This window comes from Somniosus microcephalus, chromosome 10 (assembly GCF_052327205.1).
Source record: "Somniosus microcephalus isolate GS21.2 chromosome 10, FLI_Smic_1.0, whole genome shotgun sequence".
In the NCBI taxonomy this organism is placed as follows: Eukaryota; Metazoa; Chordata; class Chondrichthyes; order Squaliformes; family Somniosidae; genus Somniosus; species Somniosus microcephalus.
This window is the reverse complement of record NC_140996.1, coordinates 142,598,863-142,621,465: the sequence shown is the minus strand read 5'-3', so window position 1 is coordinate 142,621,465 and position 22,603 is coordinate 142,598,863.

The following is a 22,603-nucleotide window of genomic DNA, read 5'->3' as shown; positions in this document are numbered from 1 at the left end:
ATGAGGAAAAGTTGAGCAGGTTGGGCCTACACTCATTGGAGTTTAGATGAATGAGAGGTGATCTTATTGAAACATATAAGATTCTGAGGGGGCTTGACAGGGTAGATGCTGAGAGGATGAATCTCGTTGGGGAATCTAGAACTAGGGGGCACAGTTTCAGGATAAGGGGTCGCCCATTTAAAATGGAGATGACGAGGAACTTCTTCTCTCAGAGGGTCGTGAATCTTTGGAATTCTCTACCCCAGAGAGCTGTGGAGGAGGAGTCATTGAATATATTCAAGGCGGAGATAGACAGATATTTGAGCTACAGGAGAGTCAAGGGTTATGGGGAGCGGGCGGGAAAGTGGCGTTGAGGCCAAGATTAGATCAGCCATGATCGTATTGAATGGCGGGGCGGGCTCGAGGGGCCGAATGGCCGACTCCTGCTCCTATTTCTTACCTTCTTATGTCCTTTGGAATTCGGCCCTGATCTTTCAGGAAGAAAATTACATTAATGGATGGCTTGTGCGTGATAATGCCTAACCCCTGGTCCCATGGATAATAATCCCCATGTGGCAGAACACAGGAAAAGAGTGCTCCAATGAGGTAGATACTTCTACAAGAGTGATCATCAAGAGGACCGGCTCAGTCTTAAAGGGGCTATTTCTCTTCTTAGACAGGTCACGAAGGGCTCTGATGTATGTTCCATCACATGTGTTACACATAGCTGTGTTCTGCCCTGGTCTGGCCATGGAGCTTTTTACGGCACTGGCCTGCAGTCCTGTGTGAGAGTTGGCACTCTTCCAGGGCTACCTCCCTCTACATAGCATGAATCATAGAATCACACAGCACAGAAGGAGGCCATTCACCTCATTCACTTTGAAAGAGCTATCCAATTAGTCCCATGCCTTTGTTCTTTCCCCATAGCCCTACCAATATTTCCTTTTCAAGTGTATATCCAGTTCCCTTTCAAAAGTTACTACTGAATCTACTTCCACCAAATTTTCAGCTAATGCTTTCGAGATCATAACAATATGCTGTGTAAAAAAAGTCTCCTAATTTCTCCCATGGATATTTTGCCAATTATTTTAAATCTGTGTCCTTTGGTTACCGACCCTCCTGCCACTGGAAACAGTTTCTCTTTATCTACTGTATCAAACCCTTCATAATTTGAACACCTCTATTAAATCTCCCCTTAACCTTCTCAGCTCTAAGGAAAACAATCCCAGCTTCTCTAGTTCCTGCACATAACTAAAGTCCCTCATCACTTGCACTATTCTGGTAAATCTCCTCTCCACCCTCTCCAAGGCCTTGACATCCTTCCTGTAAGAACACACTACAGTATTTGCTGTACATTTTGCTGTAACTTGAAAAGTTGCCCAAATATTATGGACCATCATTCTTCGCAGTGACAAAAGACTGGTTGCTGTGAAAACTTTGCAAAATAAGATGCTGTGGTTGTAAGCTGTGAAAGCTGCCAATTGTCTTTCAACAAATATGGAAAACTGGCATCAGTGCAAAAACAAAAACATCTTCAAACTATGGAATATAACTAGCCTTGAAACCCACAAATGCTCAATGAACTATTGATAAGAACTGAAAAACAACTGATGACTATTGTCCGTATAGTTAGAAACACATCCACAGTGGGAGGGTTGCCAAGTTTTGGTAAGTGGGAGAAAAGTAATTTAAGTGTATTTAGTGAATTTAAGTGAGGGGAAAAGTTAATTATTTAAAGTAAGTTTAATTTTTTAGAGTAAGTAAAGCTGTTGGGGAGTTTAAACTGGAAGTAGAATCCGGGTATAAAAAGGGGCGGGCCTAGTGCGGCAGCGCGAGTGCGGTGGCGTTGAGTGGAGCGAGTGTTTGGTAAGTGGGAGAGTTCGGGAAAGTGGGAGGTGAGGGGGTGTTTTTGCTCTGTTTTGTTCCCTACTCCTAGGCTTAGACAGCACTGCGGAAGCAGAGCAGCGAGACGAATCAACCTAACAGGCACCACAGGCAGCATTCAAAAGGGAGGTTGGTGATCAGTGGTTGGTAGGTTCTCTTCCTTCTCTTTTATACCTTTTAAGTTGCTAAGTCCTATTAAATAGTGGTGTGATATTATCATCTATATCTGGGCAGAGGGTCTTCATAACTAATAATAAGAAATGTAATTAATTACATAGAATGGAGCAGGTGATGTGTTACTGTTGCGAAATGTGGGAGCCGGTGGACCCCATTGAGGCTCACGGTGATTACATTTGCGACAAGTGTTTGCTGCTAGAGGAACTCCGGCTCCATATTGAGGTGCTTGAGACCGAGCTTCAGACACTGCGACACATCAGGGAGGGGGAGAAGTACCTGGACTCTATGTTTCAGGAGGTAGTCACACCTATGACATTAATTAATTCAGATGCAGTCCGTGGTCAGGGACAGGATGGTGTGACTATGAGTGAGGCAGGTACGGGGATCCAGGAGGTAGTGTTGAAGGAGCTGCAGCCCTTGCTCTTGCCAAACAGGTTCGAGGTTCTTACTCCCTGTGAGGGCGGGAGTGGGGACTGCAGGGAGGATGAGCAACCTGGCCACAGCACCGTGGAACAAGGGGCCATTCAAGTGGGGGGAGTAAAAAGAAATGTTGTAGTGGTAGGGGATAGTATCATTAGGGGGATAGATAGGGTTCTCTGCAGTCGAGAGCGGGAGTCCCGAAGGCTGTGTTGCCTGCCCGGTGCCAGGGTTAAGGACATCTCTTGTGGGCTGGAAAGAAACTTGGAGGGGGAGGATCCAGTTGTCGTGGTCCATGTTGGTACAAACGACGTAGATAGGACAAGGAAGAAGGTTCTGTTAAAGGAGTAGGAGCAGCTAGGGGTCAAATTAAAAAACAGAACCTGAGCCACGAGCGAATTTGGCTAGGATAAATAAAATTAGAGAGTTAAATGCGTGGCTCAAAGACTGGTGTGGGAAAAATGGGTTTTGCTTCTTGGGACACTGGCACCAGTACTGGGACAGGAGGGAGCTGTTCCGTTGGGACGGACTTCACTTGGCCAATGCTGGGACTAGAATCCTGGCGAATCATATAACTAGGGCTGTAGAGAGTACTTTAAACTAATTAGTGGGGGGGAGGTTTCTAGAGAGCAAATAATAAAAATGACAACAGAGAAGGTCATAGACTTAGGTAGCAGTGGGGGAATTAAAAACCAGAGCGTGTCAGGAAGGGACAGAAGGTATGGAGTAAAAGGTAAAGTAGTAAAAGGGGAAAAACAGGAACTAAGTGTCACAAAACATATTTGAAAGTTCTTTATCTGAATGCACGTAGCATTCGTAACAAAATGGACGAGTGAACGGCACAAATAATTACATATGGGTATGATCTTGTGGCCATTACAGAAACATGGCTGCAGGGTGACCATGACTGGGAATTAAACACACCAGGTTATTTAACAATCAGGAAGGACAGGCAGGAAGGAAGGGGAGGTGGGGTGGCTATGTTAATAAAGGAAGGAATCACTGTAATACAGAGAAATGATATTGGGTCAAAGGATCAGGATAGTGAAACAGTTTGGGTGGAGATAAGGAATAATAAGGGGAAAAAAACACTAGTGGGCGTAGTCTATAGGCCTCCGAACAGTTGCAACTCTGTTGGACGGAGTATTAATCAGGAAATAGTTGAGGCTTGTAATAAGGGAACAGCTATAATTATGGGGGATTTTAGCTATCATATTAACTGGACAAATCAAATTGGGCAAGGCAGCCTTGAGGATGAGTTCATTGAGTGTATTAGGGATGGGTTTCTTGAGCAGTATGTAACTGAACCGACCAGGGGACAAGCAACCTTAGATTTGGTCCTGTGTAATGAGACAGGATTAATTAAAAATGTCCTAGTAAATGATCCCCTTGGAATGAGTGACCATAACATGGTTGAATTCCATATTCAATTAGAGGGTGAGAAGGTTGGATCTCAAACAAGCGTGCTGAGCTTGAATAAAGGAGACTATGAAGGTATGAGAGCGGAATTGATTAGAGTGGACTGGGAAAATAGATTAAAGGGTAAGACGGTACATGATCAGTGGTGTACATTTAAGGAGTTATTTTACAACTTCCAAAAAATATATATTCCACTGAGGAAAAAAGGGTGTAAAAGAAAAGATAGCCATCTATGGCTAAGTAAAGTAATTAAGGATAGTATCCAACTAAAAACAAGGGCATATAAGGTAGCCAAATCTAAAGGGAGGATAGAAGATTGGGAAGTCTTTAAAAGACAGCAAAAAATAACTAAAAGATTGATTAAGAAAGGGAAGATAGATTATGAAAGTAAATTAGCAAAAAATATAAAAACAGATAGCAAAAGTTTCTATAGTTATATAAAAAGAAAAAGGGTGGCTAAAGTAAATGTTGGTCCCTTAGAGGATGAGACTGGGAAATTAATGGTGGGTAACATGGAGATGGCAAAAACACTGAACAAATATTTTGTATCAGTCTTTATGGTAGAGGACACTAAGAATATCCCAACACTGGACAAACAGGGGGCTCTAGGCGGGGGGGAGCTAAATATGATTAAAATCACTAAGGAAGTGGTACTCGGTAAAATAATGGGACTCAAGGCGGATAAATCCCCTGGACCTGATGGCTTACATCCTAGGGTCTTGAGGGAAGTGGCGGTAGGGATTGTGGATGCATTGGTAATAATTTTCCAAAACTCCCTGGACTCAGCAAAGGTCCCGGCAGATTGGAAAACTGATAATGTAACACCCTTATTTAAAAAGGGTAGTAGGCAGAAGGCTGGAAACTATAGACCGGTTAGCCTAACATCTGTGGTAGGTAAAATTTTAGAGTCCATTATTAAGGAGACAGTAACGGGATATTTGGATAAACATAATTTAATAGGACAAAGTCAGCATGGTTTTATGAAGGGGAAGTCATGTTTGACAAATTTGCTTGAGTTCTTTGAGGAAGTAACATACAGGGTGGATAAAGGGGAACCAGTGGACGTAGTGTATTTAGACTTCCAAAAGGCATTTGACAAGGTGCCACACAAATGATTATTACTCAAGATAAAAAATCACGGGATTGGGGGTAATATTCTGGCATGGGTGGAGGATTGGCTATCTAACAGAAAGCAGAGAGTTGGGATAAATGGTTCATTCTCAGACTGGCAATCAGTAACTAGTGGTGTTCCGCAGGGGTCAGTGCTGGGTCCCCAACTCTTTACAATCTATATTAACGATTTGGAGGAGGGGACCGAGTGTAACATATCAAAGTTGCAGATGATACAAAGATGGGAGGGAAAGTAGTGAGTGAGGAGGACATAAAAAACCTGCAAAGGGACATAGACAGGCTAAGTAAGTGGGCAGAGATTTGGCAGATGGAATACAATACTGGAAAGTGTGAGGTTATGCACTTTGACAGGAAAAATCATAGAGCAAGTTATTATCTTAATGGCAAGAAACTGGAAAGTACTGTAATACAAAAGGGATCTGGGGGTCCTGGTGCACGAAACTCAAAAGGTTAGTATGCAGGTGCAGCAAGTGATCAAGAAGGCCAATGGAATGTTGGCTTTTATTGCTAGGGGGATAGAATATAAAAACAGGGAGGTATTGCTGCAGTTGTACAAGGTATTGGTGAGACCGCACCTGGAATACTGCATACAGTTTTGGTGTCCATACTTAAGAAAAGACATACTTGCTCTCGAGTCAGTACAAAGGTGGTTCACTCGGTTAATCCCGGGGATGAGGGGGTGGACATATGAGGAGAGGTTGAGTAGATTGGGACTCTACTCATTGGAGTTCAGAAGAATGAGAGGCGATCTTATTGAAACATATAAGATTGTGAAGGGGCTTGATCGGGTGGATGCGGTGAGGATGTTCTCAATGATGGGTGAAACTAGAACTAGGGGGCATAGTCTTAGAATAAGGGGCTGCTCTTTCAAAACTGAGATAAGGAGAAACTTCTTCACTCAGAGGATAGTAGGTCTGTGGAATTTGCTGCCCCAGAAAACTGTGGAAGCTACATCATTAAATACATTTAAAACAGAAATAGACAGTTTCCTAGAAGTAAAGGGAATTAGGGGTTACGGGGAGCGGGCAGGAAATTGGACATGAGTCTAGGTTCGGAACGGTCATGGCCCTGTGGGTAGCGGAGCGGGCCCAGGGGCCATGTAGCCTGGTCCTGCTCCTACTTCTTGTGTTCTAATTCTGTGTTAGATTTCAGGAGATGGTTCTATTCACAGGGATTAGTGGAGACATCGAACAGGCTGCCAGCTAGGTGTCCTTCAAGAGTAAATTGGGCCTGTTCCTGGCTGGGGTGGAGATCACCTTTTACAGAAGGTAAGTACTGTAGGAAATACAGGGACAGAGTGATCTCCTGGACGAGTTTCGATCGCCTAGATGGGTCGGAGAGGAATTTCCCAGATTTTTTTCTCCAAAATTGGCCATTGGGTTTTTTATCTGGTTTTTCACCTCTCCCGGGAGATCACATGGGTTCAGGTGGGATGGAGAGCGATAGTAGATTTGAGGTTAGGATCAGATCAGCCATGATCTTATTGAATGGTGGAGCAGGCTCGAGGGGCCGATTGGCCTACTCCTGCTCCTATTTCTTATGTTCTTATGTTCTTAAAAGATGCTGTAAATTGACCACTCACTGCTGCAGCCGGGCGACCTGGTCAGTTGCCAGAAATCATACGTCTAGTCACTGCCAGATTGACCACTCGCTAGTGTTGTATGTATGCGGTGTTTTGCTTGAGCTTAAAGGGATAGCTCTGTGTATGCTGAGGTATAATTGGATTTATTATATTCTAGATAACTATGGTTTCTGATCGTGTCTGGTAGAAAATGAGTCTGGACTTTTTGAAAGTACTTTGTTTTAATTGGATTATAAAAACTGCTATTGTTTGATTTTATTTTTAAATCAATTCGAACGTTTACAAAGCACTGTCTTCTTAATTTGGTTACTGCAAGTCTGAGACGCCCACTTTCTAAGTTTTTGACAAGTAGCCTATGGTGAAATAAAGACAGGAGAAAAGGAAAAGTTCTGTCCCTTTTCTACTTGCAGTGTAGTGATGGCTGAAAAAAACTTGTATGAATGTTTCGAAGCTATAAGCTGAGGGAAGCTTCTCCCTCTTTTTTGCGCGGTACTGGTTAGTTTAAGATATTGGTTTGAATTAAATTGGAGTTTTTGGGGTTAATTAACCTATTAAAACCAAACTTTTATTGTGGCCACAGTGAAATTCTGGTTGATGTAAATTGTGTGAAAGCCTCTAATTCCGGACATGAGGCAATCACATCAACAATTGATATATTTGAAATTTCTGACCAATTTCAAGTGTGTGCGACCAGGAAAAAAAATAAATGCTACTTTTGTGTTTGGAGTTGTTTCACAAAATGTTTGTAATGGTGTTACTAATGATGTCTGATGTTTTTGAATTGAATTGATCAGGATCTTAACAAAGATTTTAATGATAAAAGTAACAGTTTTTTTATTGACGAGTTTTAAATGGTATCTGGGTTTGTCTTCTTTTGAAAAAAAGTTAACTAACCAATTAAATTGTGAAAATTCAACTTTCTTTTTCGATCAGGAAAGTTTTAAAAAAAGTTAACGTGAAGTGACGCAATTGCGTGCATCTGACAATTTGCTCCGCCTTCTTACAAACCTGCAAAGGAGTTCACCCTTTCCGCTGACAGCTGTTTTTTTTAAATTCACCACACAACAACTTTTTATTGCTGAATGAAATTTAAAGATATTGGACATTATTACATTTAAGGTTTTAATTTTAAGTGAATATTTCCCCACATTAACAGAAGGGAATCAGGAATTCACAAATTAACTCATTGGGCTCATAGCAAAGCCACAATGGATTTTCTGTTTTTTCTTTTAAGCAGGGGGCCAGATGAGTGTTGATGGTGCATTATCAAGTGGGTAGAAGCTTTCCCGTGCAAGTTGGCCACAGCTTATGGACAGCCAACTTAGAGAGGTATTCTCCAGGTGGGGACTTCCTCGCATGGTAGAGTCAGACCAGGGAAGTCATTTTGCAGGTCAGGTAATGCAAGCCACTCTGAAATTGCTCGGAATTGAAGGGAAATGGCATGTGACCCACAACCCACAATCATTGGGAATTGTGGAAAGAATGAACCATACGTTGAAGTTGGCCCTGCAAAAGGAATTAAACGAACAGCACACTAAGTGGGATGAGGTACTTCCCCTAATCCTTATAGGGATACGTAGTAACAAATCCAAAGGAACGGGTCACTCCTCTCATGAATTGGTAAAGGGGAGACCCCTCCAAACCCCCACATATCTGTTGATCCCCACTCTGACTGATAAACAAATTAAGGAGGTGACTTGGGACAAATTCCTGAGCGACCTGCGGGGAACTTTAAAAGAACTGAACTTGAGGGCCGCCCACAACATTGGGAAGGCACACCAACCCAATTGATTACACCTGGTTCTGAGTAAACCCTAGGAGTGGGAAGTAGGGAGCTAGGTAATAGTACAAAACTATGCGAGGGTAGTCTTTGAACTCCTGTACAAAGGACCGTACAGCATTGTTGTCAAAGCTAGTTCTATGGTGTATGCGGTTCAGTTACATAAGAAAATTAAATGGTTTCCTTTTAACCAGATGAATCTTTTTCAGCCCACTAGCAGGTCCAGAAGACAGCAAGCCATGATCATGAGCATGATGAGCTGGATTTATCCTCTCCAGTGGGATGATGAAGAAGGGGTGCCTAATGGGACACCCCCACCCAATGAGGCGCCCTTGCCTGAAATGGAGCCTCCACAGGTACAGTATGATCCAAATGAAGGTGGACTGGACATGGGAGCTGTAGAAACCTCCTCATCCCCAGGTCCGGAACCACCTCCTGTCCGCAGACGAGCCCATAAGACCCCTCCAACCCCACGGCAGCGTAGTAAAAGAAATAAAAAGACACCCTTGAAGTATCATCAGTGGTAGGAGTGAGAAAATTGCCCAGTGCAGGAAAAAGAAAAGTAGGAAGCCCCGTTTTATTTCATTAAAATAAAAATCAGTAATGAGAGCCTGAACTAATGGGTGCACACAGGGTGCAAGACTGGGAGTAACACTCTGTTTTTGGCCCTTATCCCCACAGGCAAGAAGATAAATAAAATGAAGGAATTATTCTGGCCAATGATCGTGATTCTGCTCTATCTCGAAGATTCCACGTCAGCCTATTCGGCATACTGGATCAACACTAACTATTTTCCCTATAATAGTCCGATTGCAGTTGCCCTGGAGACACCACCCCAGGACGCCACTCGAAATATTACCCTCCAGTACATCAAGGGTGATTGCGAAACCACGTGTTCAGGGCTGACTGAGGTGGGACTTCTAAACTGGCGCAAACCAGAGACAGCAAGTTATATGGGAGGATGATGCAGGAGTTAATAGAGGGATTTTGGGAGAGAGCCAGCACAGCATTGGCAGAATCAGAATTAGAGCCGTTATATCACAAGGGCTCAGGGAATGGTAATAAATTCAATGATAACTTTGGGAAAAATAATTCCAAGATCATTGAAGAAAATGATGTTGGTTACGGGATTATAGGGAACCATATCAGAAGGCGACAGGGTCTGATAAATGATGCAGCAACTGTTTTTATTACCAGAACCTCCCTCATTAATAGCCTTGATTTGGTTAATTTGGATCAATCCGTAAAGGTGTTCAGAAATCATTTGAGGGAAATTAAGAAAAAATGAATGGTCTAGAATAGGAGGAATTGGAAGAGGACCAAATTATGACCATTCATCTGCAGGACATGGTTAAATATTTAGAATTCCATGCTAAAAAGATAAATCAAATTTTAAAGGATGACCGGAATGCCTCTAGTGAGGCCACGCAAAATGTGTGTGTAACGTATGGATCTTGGTTACTGGAACAAGCCCGTGAAAACCTGCAGAGCATAGCTGAAGAGAAGTTACCCTCGTGGGTGACTGATCGACACCTGAGAGCAATGTCCACTTACCAATTTACCATGAATATGTGTAAAGTCAGGGGGTTGGTACAGGTGTACCCAGTGAAACATGAATGCCATTTACAGGAACAGAACGACATCACCTTGTTCGGGATGGTATTGTATTATCCCATTTTGCCCAAAAAGGTGACCCCAATTCCTCTGTTCCATGTGGAGAACATAGGAGTATGTCAGGGAGATCACTTAGTAAGGTATGACAAACCCCCAAAGTACATGACCCAAGTGGATGGGACCACTTGGTTGCCCCAGAACTTACCGGGTGTGCGCAGGCTCGGCATACATTCATCTGCCCTTATGACATGGTAGAACAGGCAACCCCTGCGTGCGGGTTCGATTGGGATGGGATAGAATGGAACTGTACCATGAAAGTGATTGCGGGGCAGCATTTCCCCATACGATCTGCGTACCGAGGGAAGAGTGAATATTGTGTAACCACAATGCACCGGGAACACCAGTACGGTAACAACCTGACTTGACCTGTTGCGGCGGGAAATTTTTGTTTTACCCCAGTCCAATCTGAAAGACTTGGGGTGTGGGTTTTATTAAGCATTTATTCACATAGGCAAGTAGATATCGCTGTGGAAGATGAGTTAAAAGAGCAATTACACCTGTATGTAACTCGATTTGGCTATGACATTTCACCTCTGCCAGAGCACTTGGTAGAAATAATGAGATGCGTTAGTCAGTCCCAAAAGCACTTTTATACCCTGGCCCAGAAAAATTGTGAACTGCATTAAATGATCTCTAAGGTCGGGGACGATTCGTCCTGGTGGGAAATCGGTATTAATATTGAGGTTCATCCCTGGATAAGAATTATCTCCCATGTTTTGGTCATTGTTCAATTGGTGATTGTGTTATATTTGCTAGTGATAACTTATCAAGTCAACAGGAGATGTAAGCAACAAGAATGGATTAAACTGTTGCAGAAGACATCGAAGGAAGAAGACAACGATGACATCTACAAGTTGTAAGTGCCTGTGACCCAGAGATTCGGGTGCACAGCCACTTGAGGGTGGCCTGGTAAGAACACACTATTTGCTGTAAATTTTGCTGTAACTTGAAAAGTTGACCAAATTTTATGGACCATCAAGCTTCGCAGGGACAAAAGACTGGTTGCTGTGAGAACTTTGCAAAATAAGATGTTGTGGTTGTAAGCTGTGAAAGATGCCCATTGTCTTTCAACAGATATGGAAAACAAACTTTTAAAGTTCTGTGGGAACAGACTATTGCTTTGTGGCACCAGTGCAAAAACAAAAACATCTTCAAACTATGGAATATAACTAGCCTTGAAACCCACAGCTGCTCAACGAACTATTGATAAGAAAAACTGAAAAACAACTGATGACCATTGTCCATATAATTAGAAACACGTCCACAGTGGGAGGATTACCAAGTTTTGGGGTTTAAAAAATGCTGTAAATTGACCACTCACTCCTGCAGCCGGGCAACCTGATCAGTTGCCAGAAAGCATACGTCTGGTCACTGCTGGATTGACCACTCGCTGATGTTAGTACGTATGTGGTGTTTTGCTTGAGCTTAAAGTAAAGGGATAGCTCTGTGTATAATTGGAATTATTATATGCTGCATAACTATCGGATGCTTACTTGTAATCTCTTGCTGAGTAAAAGAAATTTCACAGGTTCATTAGATTTTGTGTTGTCTGTTCGATGGGTCTGGACTTTGGAAACTATTTGACGGGGCGAGGGGCAACTTCTGCATGTCTTACATTTCTAAAATGTAATGCCCAGAATTGGACACAATACACAAGCTGAGGTCTAACCAGTGACTTAGACGGGTTTAGCATAACTTCTTTGCTTTTGTACTCGATGCCACTATTTATAAAGCCAAGGATCCTATATGCTTATTTAACAGCCCTATCAACTTTCCCTGCCACCTTCAAGGATTTGTGTATGTAAACCCCCAGGTCGCTCTGTTCCTACACCCTCTTTAAGATTGTACCATTTAATTTATATTACCGCTCCTCATTTTTCTGACCAAAATGCATAATTTCATACTTGCAGAATCATAATGAAAGACTTGCATTTATATAGCACATTTCATGACCTTAGAACGTCCCAAAAGTGCTTTACAACCAATGAAGTACTTTTGAAGTGTAGTCTCTGTTGTAATGTAGAAAACATGTCAGAACTGGAAAATGTTACAGGTGTAATGGGCTTTAAGTAAGTACAGAGGCAGGGAATGGGGTGAAAGAACAAAAGGAAAGTCTGTGATAGGGTGGAAGGCAGGAGTGATTAAATGTCGAGCAGAATCCTTACCAGCACGTGCTGTCTGATAAAATGGGAGCAATCGTTATGATCTGCAATCATTGAACTCGATGTTGAATCCGGAAGGCTGTAAAGTGCCAAATCGAAAGATGAGTTACTGTTCCTCAAGCTTCCACTGAGCTTCATTGGAACAGTGTAAGAGGCCAAGGACTGAGAGGTCAGCGTGGGAGTAGGGTGGAGAATTAAAATGACAAGCGACCGGAAGCTCGGGGTCATGCTTGCAGACTGAATGGAAGTGATCAGCAAAGCGATCACCCAGTCTACGTTTGGTCTCCCCAATGTAGAGGAGACCGCATCGTGAGCAGCGAATACAGTATACTAAATTAAGAGGAGTACAAGTAAATCACCATTTCACCTGGGAGGGGTGTTTGGGGTCTTGGATGGTGGGAAGGGAGTAGGTGAAAGGGCAGGAGTTGCATCTCCTGCTCTTGAATGGGAAGATGCTGTGGGAAAGGGAGCGGGTGTTGGGGGTGATGGAAGAGTGGACCACGAACGGCACCTTATCTTTCGATTAGGCACTTTACAGTCTTCTAGACTCAGCATCGAGTTCAACAATTTCAAATCATAACCACTGCTCCCATTTTTTTGGACAGCAGGCTCTGGTAATGCTTTTGATGTTCATTTAATCTCTGCTGCCTTCCACCCTATCACAAACCTTCTCTTTTGTTCTTTCCTCCCACTTTTACCCTACCTCTATATTTACTTAAAACCTGTTACATCAGAATCATTTTCCAAATCTGACTAAAGGTAACTGGCCTGAAACGTTTTTTGTTTATATTAAATAAACATTATTTTGCTTTCATTACATCTATACCATATCGGGCATAACATCAAGGCTACTGATTTATAGCATCTGCATAAATTAAATTCCATTTTTATTACATATTTTTGGATTTCTACTGGTACTTACATAGAAACATAGAAACAAAGAAAATAGGAGCAGGAGTAGGCCATTCGGCCCCTCGAGACTGCTCCGCCATTCAATGAGATCATGGCTGATCATCCAAACTCAGTACCCTGTCCCTGCCTTCTCCCCATATCCCTTGATCCCTTTAGCCTTAAGAAATATATCCAACTCCTTCTTGAATATATTTAATGAACTGGCCTCAACTGCCTTCTGTGGTAGAGAATTCCACAGGTTCACCACTCTCTGGGTGAAGAAATTCCTCCTCATCTCTGTCGTAAATGGCTTACCCCTTATCTTTAGACTGTGACCCCTGGTTCTGGACTCTCCCACCATTGGGAACATCCTTCCTGCAACAAGTCTGTCTAGTCCTGTTAGAATTTTATACGTTTCAATGAGATCCCCTCTCATTCTTCTAAACTCCAGCGAGTATAAGCCCAATCGACCCAATCTCTCCTCATACGTCATTCCTGCCATCCCAGGTAACAGTCTGGCGAATCTTCACTGCACTCCCTCCATGGCAAGAACATCCTTCCTCAGATAAGGCGACCAAAACTGCACACAATACTCAAGGTGTGGTCTCACCAAGGCCCTGTACAACTGTAGCAAGACTTCCTTGTTCCTGTACACTAATCCTCTTGCTACGAAGGCCAACATACCATTTGCCTTCTTAACCGCCTGCTGCACCTGCATGCTTACCTTCAGTGACTGGTGCACAAGGACACCCAGGTCTCGTTGCACTTCCCCTTCTCCCAATCTATTGCCGTTCAGATAATTATCCACATTATACTGCATCTGCCATACATCTGCCCAATCACCCAACCTGTCCAAATCATACTGGAGTTTCTCGGCATCCTCCTCACAGCACACACGCCCACCCAGCTTTGTGTCGTCTGCAAACTTGGAGATATTACATCTAGTTCCCTTGTCTAGATCATTAATATATATTGTGAATAGCTGGGGTCCTAGCACCGATCCTTGCGGTACCCCACTAGTCACTGCCTGCCACTTGGAAAAAGAGCCGTTTAGTCCAACTCTTTGCTTCCTGTCTGCCAGCCAGTTCTCTATCCAAGTTAGTACCTTGCCCCCAATCCCATGTGCTTTAACTTTACACGCTAATCTCTTATGCGGGACCTTATCAAAAGCCTTCTGAAAGTTCAAATACACCACATCCACTGGTTCTCCCTTATCTATTCTACCAGTTACATCCTCAAAAAATTCCAGTAGATTAGTCAAGCACGATTTACCTTTTGTAAATCCTTGTTGATTTTGTCCGATCCTGTCACTGTTTTCCAAGTGCTCTGCTATTACATCTTTTATAACGGACTCTAGCATTTTCCCCACTACTGTACCGATGTCAGGCTTATCGGTTTTCTCTCTACCACCTTTTTTGAATAGTGGGGTAACATTAGCTACCCTCCAATCCATGGGAACTGTTCCAGAGTCTATAGAATTTTGGAAGATGGCCAGCAATGCATCTATTATTTCTAGGGCCACTTGGTTAAGTACCCTAGGATGTAGATTATCAGGCCCTGGGGATTTATCGGCCTTCAATCACATCAATTTCCTTAACACCATTTCCCTACAAATACTGAGTTCATTCAGTTCCTCCCCCTCATTAGACCCTATGTTCCCCGACATCTCTGGGAAGTTATTTGTGTCCTCCTTTGTGAAAACAGAACCAAAGTATGTATTTAATTGGCCTGCCATTTCTTTGTTCCCCATTATAAATTCCCCTGATTCTGACTGCAAGGGACCTACGTTTGACTTCACCAATCTTTTTCTCTTCAAATATCTATAGAAGCTTTTACAGTCAGTTTTTATGTTCCCTGTAAGGTTACTCTCATACTCTATTTTCTCCCTCTTAATTAATCCCTTTGTCCTACTTTGCGGAATCCTAAACTGCTCCGAATCCTCAGTTTGCTGCTTTTTCTGGCCAATTTATATGTCCTCTCCTTGGATCTTATGCTATCCCTAATTTCCCTTGTTAGCCACGGTTGAGTCACATTTTTTGTTTTATTTTTATGCCAAACAGGGATGAACAAATTCTGTAGTTCATCCATGCGATCTTTAAATGTTAGCCATTGCCTATTCACCATCAACCCTTTAAGTAACATTCCCCAATCCATCCTACCCAACTCACGCCTCATACCATCGTAGTTTCCTTTATTTAAATTGAGGACCCTAGTCTCTGAGTCAAATACTTCACTCTCCCTCTTAATGAAGAATTCTATCATATTTTGATCGCTCCACCCCAAGGGGCCTCGCACAACAAGATTGCTAATTAATCCTTTCTCATTAGATAATAGCCAGTCTAAGATGGCCTGATCTCTCGTTGGTTCCTCGACATATTGGTCTAGGAAACCATCCCGTATCCATCCAGGAATTCCTCCTCCACAGTATTGTTACTAATTTGGTTAGCCCAATCTATATGTAGATTAAAATCACCCATGATAACTGCTGTGCCCTTATTGCACGCATCTCTAATTTCCCATTTAATGCCATCCCCAACCTCGGCATTACTGTTTGAGGGTCTGTATACAACTCCCACTAATGTTTTCTGCCCCTTGGCATTTCTCAGCTCTACCCATACAGATTCCACATCATCAGAGCTAATATCCTTCCTTACTATTGTGTTAATCTCCTCTTTAACCAGCAATGCTACCCCACCTCCTTTTCCTTTTTGCCTGTCTTTCCTGAATATTGAATACCCCTGGATGTTGAGTTCCCAGCCTTGGCCACCCTGGAGCCATATTTCAGTAATCCCAATTATATCATATCCATTTACATCTATTTGCGCAGCTAATTCATCCAGCTTATTATGAATGCTCCTCGCATTAAGACACAAAGCCTTCAGGCTTGTTTTTTTAACACTCTTAGACCTTTTAGAACTATTATTTAGGCAGCACAAGGAGCGCACATCAACCCAAGCAACCCACCCACCCGCCCCTTCAACCACCGTCTGCCCCACCTGTGACAGAGACTGTAGGTCCCGCATTGGACTAATCAGTCACATGCGAGCTCATTTTTAATGTGGAAGCAAGTCATCCTCGGTTCCGAAGGACTGCCTAAGAAGAAGATTATTTATGGTGGCCATGTTTGATTTAAACCCTTGACTTCGCTGCTTGCCACTTTTGCTTTTCTCCTTCCTGTCTTTTGCTTCTATCCTTGTTTCCCATTCCTCTGTCTCCCTGCACAGGTTCCCAACCCCCTGCCATTTTAGTTTAAACCCTCCCCAACAGCACTAGCAAACACTCCCCCTATGATATCGGTCACGGTCCTGCCCAGGTGCAAACTGTCCAGTTTGTACTGGCCCCACCTCCCCCAGAACCGGTTCCAATGTCCAAGGAATTTGAATCCCTCCCCCTTGCACCATTCCTCTAGCCACGTATTCATCTGAAATATCCTTCTATTTCTACTCTGACTAGCACGTGGCACTGGTAGCAACCCTGAGATTACTACCTTTGAGGTCCTATTTTTTAATTTACCTCCTAACTCCCAATATTCAGCTTTTAGGACCTCATCCCGGTTTTTACCTATATCGTTGGTACCTATATGCACCACAACAACTGGCTGCTCACCCTCCCCCTCCAGAATGGTACTTTAAGGCTTTAGTTCTACAACTTTTTCCATTCTGTGAAAGCTGAAAAAGTGGCATGTCCATGATTTCCTGAGATGAGCTCCCTGTGCAAGTGGCTCCTGGCCAGGAGTGTCAGATTCAGGAATTACCTCTCAGATACCAAGTAAAGTAGTGGACTAAGAGAAATTAGAATAGTTTGATATGCAGTTGGATGCTAGGTTGAAGAATCAGGGGCTCAAACTTGGTGATTTTTACTTACGTTCTCATCTGAATAGTGAATGTTGCCAGTCTATTAAATTAGGGAGAAGTTTACAGGAAAGCCTAATCCTGTTCTGAACTGAAGTCTATATGCAAGTATTTTTCAATGTAGATCAGTAGATAGCAATGTGGAGTGAGAATTCTGGCTAAGATTGTCCCCTCCCTATCTTACAACACTTAAGACTGCTGTCATAGCCCTGTCCTGTCCAGGCTGAAACCAGGTAATTGAACTCGGACCAGGGATTGTGCCTGGGACCTTCCTGATCCATGGGGCGCAGTAGCACACACCAGATGGTGCATTTATCATACAGCACTGAAGGAGGCCATTCAACCCATCGTGCCTGCACTGGCTCACTGAAAGGGCTACCAATTCGTCCCACACCCCTGTTCTTTCTCCACAGCTGTGTACATTTTTCCTTTTTAAGTAGAGATCCAATACCCTTTTGAAAGTTACTATTGAATCTGCTTCCACCACCCTTTCAGGCAATGCATTTCAGATCATAACGGGCTGAATAAAAAAAATTCTCCTCATCTCCACCCTGGTTTTGTGCCAGTTATTTTAAGTTTGTGTCCTTGGGTTACAGATCCTCCTGCCAGTGTAAACAATTTCTCCCTATCTACTCTATCAAAACCCTTCATCATTTATTGTAACCTCGAGAATATGTTACATAACTGGAACATTTTTGTCAAAGAAATGTATACTTGATGTAGATATTCTTCTTTGTATAATCTTTGTTATATGCCTACTGTGTCCATCACAGCCCAATTTCATTGTAGTAATATGTAAAAAGCATTTGTGAGCTGAAGATAAAATGTGAACTTTTAAAAAAAATCTTCCTTACCCTAGTTTTTCTTCTCTGTCCCCAACTCCTTCACGGGAGTAGAGTTCCACAGTTGGCATTTGCCCTTCAGTATCTTACCCAAGGGACCATTAATATGTGGCCCAGGACAGTGAGTGGTCACAGGCAATCACATGGTTAAGGAGGTTACAGCTGACCCCAAACTGGTCATCATCCAGCGTTCATATAGGCACATCTACCAACAGGAGACGATGTCTAGCAATCAAAATGAGAAATCAAGCCAATTTTTGCTTCCCTAACAGGCAAACTCTGATGGCAGTATCGGTAATTTATTTAAAAGACTGCAATATGCCACAATGTGGTCATGGATCTGCAAGTACATCAAACCAGTTTGGCCAAATTTTATTTAAAAAGTTTTGCCCAATCATGCTACAAGATATTTAACCACATAGTACATAATTACATTTTAGGCTAAAGGTTATTTGAAATATACTGCTGATCCCTACTTGATAGATACTGATTGCAGCAGCTAGAATTCTAGATTAATTATTCCAACCATCTGAATTTTGCATGACATTGGTGGCTGGCTACCTGCAAGAATTATTTCAAAAAAACTGCATTTCGAAAGTCTGTAAGTTGCGAACTCCTCCAGCATATACCTGCAGATCAGTCACACTGTGTTTCTACTTATTGCTGACAGAAGCGTGTGTAAGGCCAAGGTCAGTCAAATTCTGAAAAGGTTCCACAATTTAAAAAAAATAATCATCTAGTATGTTCATGGTAAGACTCCAAAATAAACAAGCATCTGCCAGATTGCCTCCTCGGTGCCCAATTGCAGGCTCGAGAACAGAGCGCGATATTCTCGAGCTCTTGTGAATAAAGGAAGTACTCCACTCTATGTGGGCTGGGCTCAAAACCTTTCTTTACTGATTTTGCATAAGGTTTGTTAGAGAGGTTACACAGATAGCTTAATTTAAAGAAAATTAAATACAGTACAGAAATACCAAATTCCATAAATCAATCCATTCCATGGTAGCCAAAAACAGCACAGGAAAAAAAGTTACAACACACACAGAGTACCACTATGATGTGATGGACCTACTGTTTGTCATTGTAAATACTGTATAGTTGCACTCACCGATGGCTTGGAGAGCTGCTTACACCAGAATTTCATGAGTCAACTCATTTTTATATCTATTTGAGCATAAAACAGGAGCAATGCGCTGGGGTGTATGGAAATTAGAGTGCCAGCTTTAAAAATCCAGTTCTGGCTTAAGGCTGCAGCAGCAGGTATGCAAAGAAATGTACTTGGCTCAGTGAGTTGACTGTCAGCTAGCTTAACTAGATGTCTCTCGACAGTTTGTGCTACTTTACAAGAATGTCTAACACAAGAAAACTTCACAAAGGCAGGCAAAAGGTAGCAGGGCATGACACAAAGGAAGAGAAGATGATGCCACAATTTCACCAAGTCCAACCTGCAAACCCTGCTAAATGAAAAAGAACACAGGAGAGACAGGGTGTTGGGTGTCTGTAGCATAAAACCTGCCAAAAGGGTCACCTGTACCCTGGAGGGAAGCGGCAGTGAGCGTCAATTCTCTCACCTTCAGGATTGCAGACCAGTGCCAAATAACGTTCAATGACCTGACCAGGGCAAGCAAGGTAACACACTGGCCGCTCTCCCTTTGCTTCCTTGGGCATGAGCACACTCTTCACCTTCTAAAAGTAACAACTATACAACGAACCCTTCACAATACAATCTGGTTTTGAGGGGGTGGGGTCACTAAATCAGGATCTAACAGCACATGTACGCATCACCCCTAACAGCATCAACTTACATTCACAACCCTAAAACAGCTACCTCTACTTTACCAAGGTGATGCACCCACATCTCTTACTTCAGTTTTACCATGCCATTTGCCCCACTGATTTGCTCAATGTTCATCTCAATGCTGTTACAGGAGAATATAGTGCACAATGCCCACAAGAGGCAGGTCACCAGAGAGAGCATCCGACATGAAACACATGTCCTATGAGTGGAAGGCTATGGAGCATGTGGATAGGCACTCTGCTCTTGCAGAGTTAGCAAGTTTGGGGCATAATACTGGCACCAGGTTTCTAAGTGAACACTAGCATTTCACCGTGACATCCCTGTGAAGAATCACAAAAGTTTCCACTCATTTCTCTATCTCCCTAATCCCAAGAGGGTAACTTGTACCCTCCTTTCCTGCATTCCATCAAATCAACGTGGGGCAGGGGGCCACAGACAAGGATGAGCAGAGACACACTACTTCTTTGAAGTGGAAGAGGAAGAGAGCCAAGCACTTTGAAAAGGAGGAGAAAGAAACACAACTACTTCCTTGAGAAAGGAGATGGAGTTGAGTTGGATTCAAGCCCACCCATGACTTCCTACAGAGCGTTAGCGAGGACATGGTACCAAGTGATTCACAGAGCTTAAGGGAGCCGCAGGAGTTGGGGAGTGGGTGAGGATGTGCCACTTTCCCAGCAGAGGAGAAGGCTGCTCATACCTTTTGATTGAAGGACTCAGAACTCATGCACTTGCCTGAAAAGAAGAATGTTCAAGAACATCACACCTACATGGAGGCTCTGAAGTCAGTGTCCAAGGATGTGCAGCAACTGACAGGTGTGGCTCTGGAGTCTACAGCTCCTATTTGTGGATTTTAGCTTGTTGCAGTCATCAATGCAGGGTGTGACAGCTTCACTGCAATCTGCAGCAGACATCCACCTAAGAAGTAGTCAGGGATCACAGCCAGTACTTCCATTTCAAAGGAAGCACAGACTGCAGCTCTGGTTGCACTAGGGGAAGCGTATAGGTCAAACTGCATGGCAGCTTCCAGGCCATGCTGTTGTCTCTCGGGACTTTCAGGATATGATAGGTATCATTACACCAGCCACCCTGCTGATCAGTACAGACACAGGTTCAGCACCTACTGGAAAAGTGACCGCTGGAGTTGACCTGCCAAATACTTCCATCTCTCAGGACAGCAGGATGTCAACCTCCAACCTTCTCCTTCAGAGCACCACACCAGTGGTATGTAGGAGGTGACACCAGGCTGCCCAGGAACAAACTCGAGCTACAACCAGCAAGCTGCTAAGAGAGGGTGGCTACCTCAGTCCTATGAGCCTTTTGTTTAAAAAAAAACCTTTCATTTATATAGTGCTTTTCATGACCACCGAACGTCTCAAAGCACTTTACAACCAATGAAATACGTTTTGAAGTGCGGTCACTGTTGTAATGTAGGAAATGCAGCAGCCAATTTGCACACAGCAAGCTCCCACAAACAGCAATGTGAGTATGACCAGATAATCTCCTTTTTCAGGGACGTTGATTGAGGGATAAATATTGGCCAGGACACCAGGGATAACTCCTGTGCTCCTCTTCGAAATTGTGCCATGACATCTTTTACGTTCAGCTGAGAGAGCAACCGGGGGCTCAGTTTAATGACTCATGCAAAAGACAGCCTCTCCAACAGTGCACTCTCTCAGTACTGCACTGGAGTGTCAGTCTAGATTTTTGTGCTCAAGCTTCTGGAGTGGGACTTGAACCCATAACCTTCTGACTCAGATGTGAGGGTGTTAGCAACTGAGCCATGGCTGACAGGTAGAGCATGAGCAGGCAAACATCTCTTGCACCTGGGAGAAACAGTAGGCTATCCCCTTTACATACCATGGGGGAAGCATAGGGCTAGAAATTTGATATAGCCAAGAAATGGGCAGTGTTTAGACTAATAGCGCCAGTTGAAAATCGTCTGGGCTGCAGGCAAAATTCGACATCATTCCTCATTAAAATGATAGCAATCATGATTCTCGTTTAAAAACCCAAGCTCATTGGCGTTACACTGAAAAGATGGATCAATATCGGGGGCAGTCTAAACGCAAGTAATGATTGCCACAGGCTTTTTTTTACTACTTAAAGGGGAGGTTCATTGATGTTGCAGCACCTCATTCTCAGCATTGTTTGGTGTGCAGCTGCCTCAACAACCATAAGAAGAAGGACAAGGTGAAGGAGCTCTTATTTACAAATCCTGATGGCAGATCTCTGCCCCAGGGAGAGAGCCCAGAGATTTTCCAATGAAGCTTTGGAGTCATTTGTTTTAGTGGTGGAGAGAAGGCGGGCGGTCCTGTACCTGTCAACTAGCAGGAGGCCCTCGCCACAAGTCTGCCAGGCTATGTGAAGGGAGGTGGCATACCCACATCAAGGGCAGCACTGTGGCCCCCAGGATCCACACACAGTGCAGGAAAAAGGTTAAAGAGCTCATATGGGTGGTCAGGGTGACAGAAGTCTTGCGTGAAATACATTTTATAGATATCAATCCAGCTCTGACTGAACCTTAATCAGTTGCACAAAAGCTGCTTACAGTACAACACCAATTAGGATTAAATTCATAGCCTAATTGAGAGATTCTAAGGATACGTCATGAAATGTAAAATTTATAAGCTTGTATTATGAATGCTGTTTCAGTATTAATACAGCTATAAAAATGTCACACATTGTTATTTTTGTATGCAAGATTTAAATGAGAAGTTCTGTATGAAGTGAAATCTGCTGCACTGCCCTTGTTTATTTTTATTAAACTTAATTTGTAGTTTATAACCTAAGTCACATGCTTTGATTGTGTTTATTCTTCTATAATTCAAGGACTAGGAGAACACAGGAGGGTTCATGTTCATTACAATGAGCTAATTACAGCGACAAGGGTGCTCAATTCCTGGCAAACACTACATTACAAGATATAATGTGCCTATGAAGGTCATACTTTGAATCATAGGGCATGAGGGTTCTTGACATTGGGAAGAGAAAACTATCTGGTGAAGCCTGGTTGGTT